The 7,832-nt window shown below is 52.4% G+C and overlaps 1 protein-coding gene across 6 annotated transcripts in view; it reads left to right on the top strand.

Annotated features, from left to right (window-relative positions):
* The first annotated feature begins 2,548 nt into the window (after positions 1-2,548).
* Gprc5b (G protein-coupled receptor class C group 5 member B) overlaps positions 2,549-7,832 on the top strand; it is a 23,791-nt gene continuing 18,507 nt past the window's right edge. For 2 of the 6 annotated variants that reach the window (XM_029480192.1, XM_021166499.2), the window contains exon 1: positions 3,230-3,395. The gene's annotated coding sequence lies outside the window, so the exon portion shown is untranslated. Of the gene's footprint in view, positions 2,617-3,229; positions 3,396-3,510; positions 3,530-3,644; positions 3,664-7,832 lie in introns of those variants that run through there. The other 4 variants (XM_029480190.1, XM_029480191.1, XM_029480193.1 and 1 more) reach the window with 4 other exon arrangements.

The following is a 7,832-nucleotide window of genomic DNA, read 5'->3' as shown; positions in this document are numbered from 1 at the left end:
TTGCTTGAGCCACAGCTGTTTTTATGAAATTTAAATGTTTCCTGACACCTTGGAAACGGCCACAAGGCCATGATCAGTCTACTCCAAGTCATTTGGTGGACATATGAGAGTCGATACAGGAAAGCCAAAGTAAGTTGATGTCACATGTGGACATCTCTGGGGCCATCCGACTGAAGTAACTAAATCTCATGTATAATGGTTAACAAAAGTCTTAGACCAAAGGCAAAAGAACCCATGAGAAAGTACATCAATTGTTCATGTCTGCCATAGGCACAGAACAGAGAAACAGTAACATCCATGCATCTCGGGTTTGACTGTCAGAGTTCCTGGCTGCTCACTCCCAAACTTAATCTGGAAATTTGCATAAGGGGAGTTGGCCCATTTCTACTCCAGGGCCAAAATCAAGTGTTGGTGTCTCTAGGGAGCCTGGACTTCTTTTAACCTAGCCAGGGTTCCCTGCAAGCCTGCAGCAGAAATAAGTTAGCCTCCTTCAGAGATGTGGTAGCCCTAGAGAAAGATTTCATGTCCAACCAAAAGCCTCCAGCAGTGGTTGGCACAGACTCTGGTCCTTAGCAGACACTGAAGTTCTGTGTCCAGACTTCATTAGAGGGGCACTGAATCGGTTACTTTTCTGTTGCTTTGGTAAAATACCATGACCAAGAAACATAAAGAAAAGGAGTTTGGTTGATTGTTCCAGAGGACTAGATGGTGGGAAAGGCATAGTCATGGGAGCAGGAAGCTGAGAGGTCACATCTCAGCTGCAAACAGGAAGCAGATGGAACAGACTGGAAGCAGGGTGAGGCTGTAAACTTCCAGATCGGCCCCCTAGTGACATCGTCCCCTATCAGGCTCCATAACCTCTTCCAACAAGCACCACCACCAAGGGAGCATGCCCATGAGTCTATTGAGGATGTTCTCATTCATCACAAAAGGCAATGAAAAGATCTCTTGGGCAGCTGCCCCACCCCCACCTTCAAGACATTTTTTCCATGGAGTGTTTCCAGACATATCACTTGCAAGGGAGTGAGATAGAACCAACCAGATTTGAGTCCTGCCTCTGCCCCAACCACCCACTTAGACTTCTAGGAAAACACACACACACACACACACACCTGCTTTCCAAGCCTTTATTTGTCACACTCGGGATACAGACAATTCCAGAAATGCCATGAATAAAGTCAGGGATAGATAGCTGTGAGCAACACACCCATCTGGGAGATGATCCCCTTGCTTGCAGAGGAAAGAACATGCTCAAAGGCCCCGCACAAGATAGCCATGTCTTACATGGGAAGGCAACGCTGGAATTTAATTATCCTTTTGTTCAACAAATACTTGGGGAGACATGCCCTCCTCATGGGCAGGAGATGGGATGAACATGGGACAAGGACGAATGTGACCCATGGATCCCCCAAACTCTGAGACAAGTCTAACTGGCCTCTATGTAACTAAGGATGACTTTAAATTTCAGACCCTCCTGCTTCTGTCTCCTGGGAGCTGAGATTAGAGCTATACACTGTCACACATGGTTTATGAAGAGTTGGGGATCAAACCCATGGCTTTCTTGCACACTTGGCAAGGACTCTGCTATCAGGATATAGCTCCCAACCCCCAAGGCATGTTTTTGAACATAAGATGCACTGTGCATCTATAACCTCTAGCAACAACATTTAGTTGCACAATGGTAGTAGTCTATGGGAAAGTGCTCAAGGGCTGAATAGAACCGATTGGATGGTACTGAGTTCCAGTCTGGTGGGAGACACCAATGGACAAAGTCCCACAGAGTGAGCGTCACTGGGAAGCCCCCAGTCCTTATCATTTTTGAGGTGACAAGTTGAACCAGGGAAACTACTTGGTTTGGGAGTTTGTTTGGTCAGCCTGACCTAGGTTGAGCATGTGAGCACATGAGTTAGTGACTCACTAGAGAGATGTCACCCTTGGGAGATCCCAGTGTCCCCAGAGCTGTTCTTTCCAAGCCTGCACACCCAGCCATCTCTCTAGGAACTTGAAACTTCTCTGTGATGCTCTGACTCTGTAAATGGCAGTAATTAGACCTCTGGGACATGGAGCCAAGTGTTTCTCACCCAACACTGAACGGGACTTTCAAAGGCCAGACGCCTGTGCAGAGAACTTTACAATGTATTCCAGGTGTACACCAGTGGTCACATATTAAAACAATCTGGGTTACACAGTTGAGGTCCTGAAGAACAGGAAGGCAAACGTTTAAAAGCTGTCGGCGTCAATTCCACAAACTACCACCAGGGGACAGTGCCCATCCACGTTCCAATTCTTCGGTCTGACCAGTACTAGCTTGGGAAGACCTTGTCCTGCAAAACAATTTAACAAACGCCTACTGTGTACCAAGTCCTGTTTCTGGCAGAAAAGGACTTTCAGAGACTAAGAAAATGTAAGGAACAACCTGAGACTGACAGCTCGCTACAGGGGATGTCGAAGCGCAGTCTCCCTAAGCCTAGCCTAGATAATGCTGACCTCAGACAGCCAGGTGAACGATGTTCCAAACTCCTCCAGGATGTATGTCCGATGCCTGCCCTGTGGTCACCGGAGGTATCTGTGCCCTGAGCGTCAGTGCAGCGTACAGCCAGAATCTAGTCTCTCTAGGTATGTGTGCCCAAGAGAGTGGCGGATGTGTGCCTATGTGAATGATGTGTAAGAAGAGATGGTGGTGATCGTGTACACGGATCAAATTGAGGAGGTCACCTCGGTGACGTTTGGGATAGCCAAAGATACCGGTGCTGGACTCAGTGTGCTTAAAGAGGAAAGGGCGGGCTGGAGCAGGGTGGAAGAGGGCAGGGAATGTGCTCATCGGGGACTTGCCTAAGTGCATCACAGCGAGGCTTTGGTGACTTTAGAACGCATGCAGTGGAACCTTGTCTGAGTCCAAGACCTGCTGCCGGTGTGTGAGGGGAGTGCCCCTCTAGGATCCTCGTGGGAATATTGCGTCCTATGTGGCTGAGGATGTTTCTACAAACAGATCAATCTGAGCAACTGTGCGTCTGGACTCTTAATAGGGAGGAGGAGATGTCCTCGAATTTGGGGCACCAGGAGTTTTGGGTGAGAAAGGCGTCTTAGCGCTCTGAGCAAGCCAGGCGCCTGGGGTTGCAAGCTAGCTGCGGCTCTGGTCCTGGGTTGAGCAAAGCTGCAGACCCGGCAGGGGCGGGGCTTGATGGGGCGGGGCCTAACGGAGGGGCGGGGCCGCGGCTGCTGCAGCGCGGGCCGGGCCAGGGGGCGCCTCGCGCGGCCGCAGCTCGGAAGGGCGATGCAGTGAGGCGGGCTCGGCTGGCGGGCGTGCGCGGAGCGGGGGCCGCGGGCGCGCTGCAGAGATGTGACTTGGGCCCAGGGCCAGCAGGAGCGTCGGCGCTGCGGGGACGCGAGGGTCGGTGAGTACCAGCCAGCGCGGGCACGGGGAGGGCGCCGTAGGGACCCCAGAAACTTTTCCCGCCGTGGATTTGGGAAGATCCGGAGCGAATCCTGGCTCGTGCTTTTTCTGTTCTCCCTCCTCCTCCTCCTCGGGGTACATCTGCAGAAGCCGTGGGGTTCGAGTGAGGGGTGCCACAGTGCGGCGGGAGAGGAGCCGCATTGGACCGACCGAGGGCAGTGGTTTGGGGACCTTTATCTGGTGGAGGAATCCACGAACTAAGGCTCTGGGTATGGCCCGGGGTGAGGACAGACTACAAGCGTCTGGGAATAAAGGGGAATCTGGCCCTTTGCTAGTGACCCCTGTGAGGGACGTCGCCTGCAGGTTCCAGGGGCCTGGCGATTGGTGGGGTGCGAGGGCAGCCAGGGTGCTGGTCCTGAACTACGCACGACATGGCCTGAGGCAGGGGCCGGCCTTTGGAGACCTGAAATCTCACCTGCCGCAGGGTCTGGGGAACCCAGCTTGCAGCCCGCAGTGGCCACACACTCTTGGAAAAAGGCGGGAGAGGGTGGGCATCACAGGGAGGGAATCTGAAGCTGGGGGACAAATAGTGGGCTGGCAATCTAGGGGCGGCTGCTTATGGTGAAGGGGAAGAATTTCTATCCCAGGCGAGGGCACTTGGGCCTCTGAGGAAAGCAGCCAGGCTAGGGGTAAGGACTACCCAGTGCATCGCCCCCTCTTCCTAGGGGACTGGGGCTCGAAGCCCCAAAGGACCCCACACATTTCATGGACCCGGTGGGAGAAATGAGCACAGATGAGGATCCCGTACCCTCTCCTTGGCCGGCGGTAGCTGATTAAACAGCTTTGGATCAGCCCACCGACCTTGCTCCAGAGGACGCCCCCAGAACAGAGGGCTCATCCCCCTGTTCTAGCTCGGCCTAGCCAGTTCCCCACTTCTTCTGTTCGCCAAGGGGGCGGCTCTTTGGAAGAGGGACAAAGGCCCCGGGAGTGTGGCGGGCACCATCGTCCCTGCCTGGGGCCCCAAGCACACGCGCCGCATCGGCCGCCGGACTGCGCCGGGGTGGGGGCACCTGAGCGGCGTCCAGAAAGCTCCGGGGGTCCCCACAAAGACAAGAGGATGCAGAAGAGGCCAAGCACACCCCGCAGACAAAGCACTTGAGAACGTTATTTCCTAAGTTTCTTTGGTGGGCACTCAGAGCTTTGGGACTAACCGCACTTGGAGTTAAACTGCATGCAAATTACATGTAAATAGAATGCAAATTGGCATCTGTTGGTTGGAAACCCTCCTCTGGGCTAGTTTTCTATCTGGGCTGTGAACACTGTTTCCCTGATCCTCTCGCTTCTAAGTCTAAAAAGGGTCAGCTGGGTCGGAAGAGGGGAAGATGGGATGGGAAGAAGTTAAAGTTTGGGGCCCAGGCAGCCAAGAAGAGGGCTTTCTTTATAAAGATAGACTCTAATGTTTACTGGGTTGTTGGTTTGTTGGTTTTTAACACATGTGGTGAACACATATCCGAGTGCTAAAGGAAATACCTTGTGTAAAATGAAAAGGTGGGGGGGGGCACGGAAGTGTGCAGAGAAGTAGAGGAAGAAACTCTAAGTGAGCAAATACCTGCTACACCTGCTGGGACAGGGCTGCCTGGAAAATAAAGTGACCAGGATTTGTGGGGAATGGCATTTAGGAGTGGACCCAGCAAGAGGGGGCCTCCGCTGAAAGAGCGATTTGAGGGGCATGCGGGGAGGGCATCCAGGCTGGAGAAGGTTGGAGATGGGAATAGACTTGGTGAAAGGGACACAAAGGTCATTGTAACCAGAGTGTGTGGGCGGATTTGGGGCTAGAAAGGAGGCAGGAGACTCTGGACAGATCTGGTCTTTGGAGCCACGTAAAGATATTTAGAATTTATTCCGTTCGGGACCACTGAACTCTTGGAAGGTTCTGGAGCTCACCAGGGTGTGATTGTAAAAGCTTCGTTGACCTCTACAAGGAGACAGACAGCAGCTCCCTTCTCTCTGCTTGCAGGGATGCTGTGGCGCAGGGAGTCCGGGCTATGGAGTCAGTCTTGGGCACTGCTTTAAGCCTCAGAGAGCCAGGCGAGCTAGTTGAAGGAGTGGCTTGGATTTTTAAAGATCCTCCTCCCGCTTCTAGACATTTCTTATCTACCCTAAGGAGCCCCTCCCTACCCGGGGTCCAAGACCTCTGTTTTAGCGTTGAGCTTGCTGGGGATTCCCAGTTAGTCACGCTCTTGCCTCAGAACTGCACCAAGGATCCTAGACTGAGGCTCAGGCAGCCTAGGCTGCAATTTGCATTTAAATGATTGCTTTTATTTACAGGCCCCACAGCTGCTTTGCATATTCATGGATCGTACAGCTGATGTTCTTGCTGTCCTAAGTTACTAACCTGAAAGGGTCTGTAAAGTTGAGAGCCCCAAAGAGGCTCTAGTCAGAGCAAGGCAAGGAAGATGGTGACACTTTGTAACTTGGAAAAGATATCAGAGGGAGGCAGAAACATTTTGAGTCTGGGAAAGAATTTAATGTCAGGAAACCTTGTAACGGTTTAAACTAGCCAAGCAGGAAACACACCCGGGTTCCAGGGGAGTAAGACTGGACAGAGTGTAATGCTGGGGGGTTCAAGAAGCCCCAACTTGGATTTCTGCCAGACATGGGGCCAGGACTGGGGTGCAGTGGAAAAGCCCTGGGGTCAGAAGCTGGGGAAAATGTATACCTAACCTGGTCTGTGAAGCCTCTGACCAGGCGGCTTGCCCTCATTGCCTTCATGGTTCCAACAGGACAATGGGACTCCTGAGTGTCTTTTTAGCCAGCTAGCACCCCTGCTTCCTACGTGCAAAGAGCTTTCCACATGGACCTCATGCTTGTGGCACAGCCATCTCCATCTTACAGAGGAAGGGCTGAGGTTCAGAGAGCTTAAGGAACACCAAGGTCACACAGTTCTATTGGACTTCCCTCCTGTTGACAGCTTGGAGTCTGAGGAGAGTGTAAACTGTGGCAGGCATTCAGATGGATCCTGAACCATGAAGTATACTGGGGCTGAGAAAACTCGCCCTGCCCCCTCTCCGGCCCCCACCTGCTCGTTTTGTCCCCCCCCCCCTTCCCATCTATACTCTGGTTCAGATTCTGCCTGGCTGGCCTAGCAGGAAGAATGGGCTTTTTGGAACCCTGCTGATAGCCAAGGGTTGAGCCTGGTCAGAGGGTTTCAGGGCAATTTGGGACATTTTGTTTTTCCATCCCTATGGTAGGACCAGAGGGAGGGGATCCTACCTCCCAGGAGAAGGCCCGGTGTGTGGTCTCCAGCAGCTTTGGCTGGGACTACCTACTAGCCATGGCTGGTTTCAGAGTCACTGGCCTGGGTTCAATCTTGAGAGTGAGGTTCACACACTTCCTGTTCCCATCAGACAGCTCGACTCCTTCCCAACGCCCCAAGGACCTGTTGTCTGTGGTATATTATGGGAGAGGCTGGAAGCCAGTAATAGATAAACAGATGGGAGAACCCCTCGCCATTCCATCTCCATGGCAACAGCCCCTCCTAGGAAATCCATGGCAGGAGAACTTACCCCTGCAGACAGTGGAACATTTATTTACCAGTCTTTTACATTTCTTTACATTAACTAGTCTCTACACACACACACGTGTGTGTGTGTGTGTGTGTGTGTGTGTGTGTGTGCACTCATGTTTGTTTATGGCTCTGAGTACAAATGGGATGTATGAACATATAAAGGGCCAGAAGTTGACAAAGGGTGTTGTAGGGTTTTTGTTACTTTATTTATTGAGGCAGGGTCACTTACTAAACCCTGAACATGCCAATTCAGCTAGTCTAGCTAGGCAGCTTGCCCCAGGTAACCCATCTCCACCTCCTGGCACTGGGATGACAGGTGGTGAGTGCCGAGGGTCTAAACTCTGCTCTTCCCACTTGCCTGGCAAACGCTTTATCCACTAGACCACTCCACAGTCCGGGCTCAAACTTGAGATCCTCCTACCTTAGCTTCTCAAACACTAGGATTACAGGTGAATGCCACCATCTCACTGCCAATGGATGACCTCCATCCTCACCACAATCCCGTGATGTGGGTGCTGTCCTTACCCTCACTTTGCCACCGAAGAAACTGAAGCTAGAAAGGTTAGGTCAGCAGCTCAGAGTTGGAGTGCTCTGGGCTGGGATTAGAACCCAGCACCTGCTGGCCAGTGTGCACGCTGGACCACTCCCCAGCCCCAGGGTAGGATCTGAAACTGGGGGATCTGATCAGAAGTGCTTGGAGAGACTCAGGCTAGGAGAAGCAGTGTTTGTCCAGCTCACACAAATAAGGTCCTCCATGGTCTCTGTGGAGCCAGGACTCAGAGCACTGGGAGAAACTGTTTCTGCTCCTCTGTAGACAGTCTCTGTGTGTGTGTGTGTGTGTGTGTGTGTGTGTGTGTGTGTGTGTGTGTG

The sequence above is a fragment of the Mus caroli genome, chromosome 7, assembly GCF_900094665.2.
Source record: "Mus caroli chromosome 7, CAROLI_EIJ_v1.1, whole genome shotgun sequence".
Classification (NCBI taxonomy): domain Eukaryota; kingdom Metazoa; phylum Chordata; class Mammalia; order Rodentia; family Muridae; genus Mus; species Mus caroli.
This window is presented reverse-complemented; position numbering and strand designations above follow the sequence as displayed.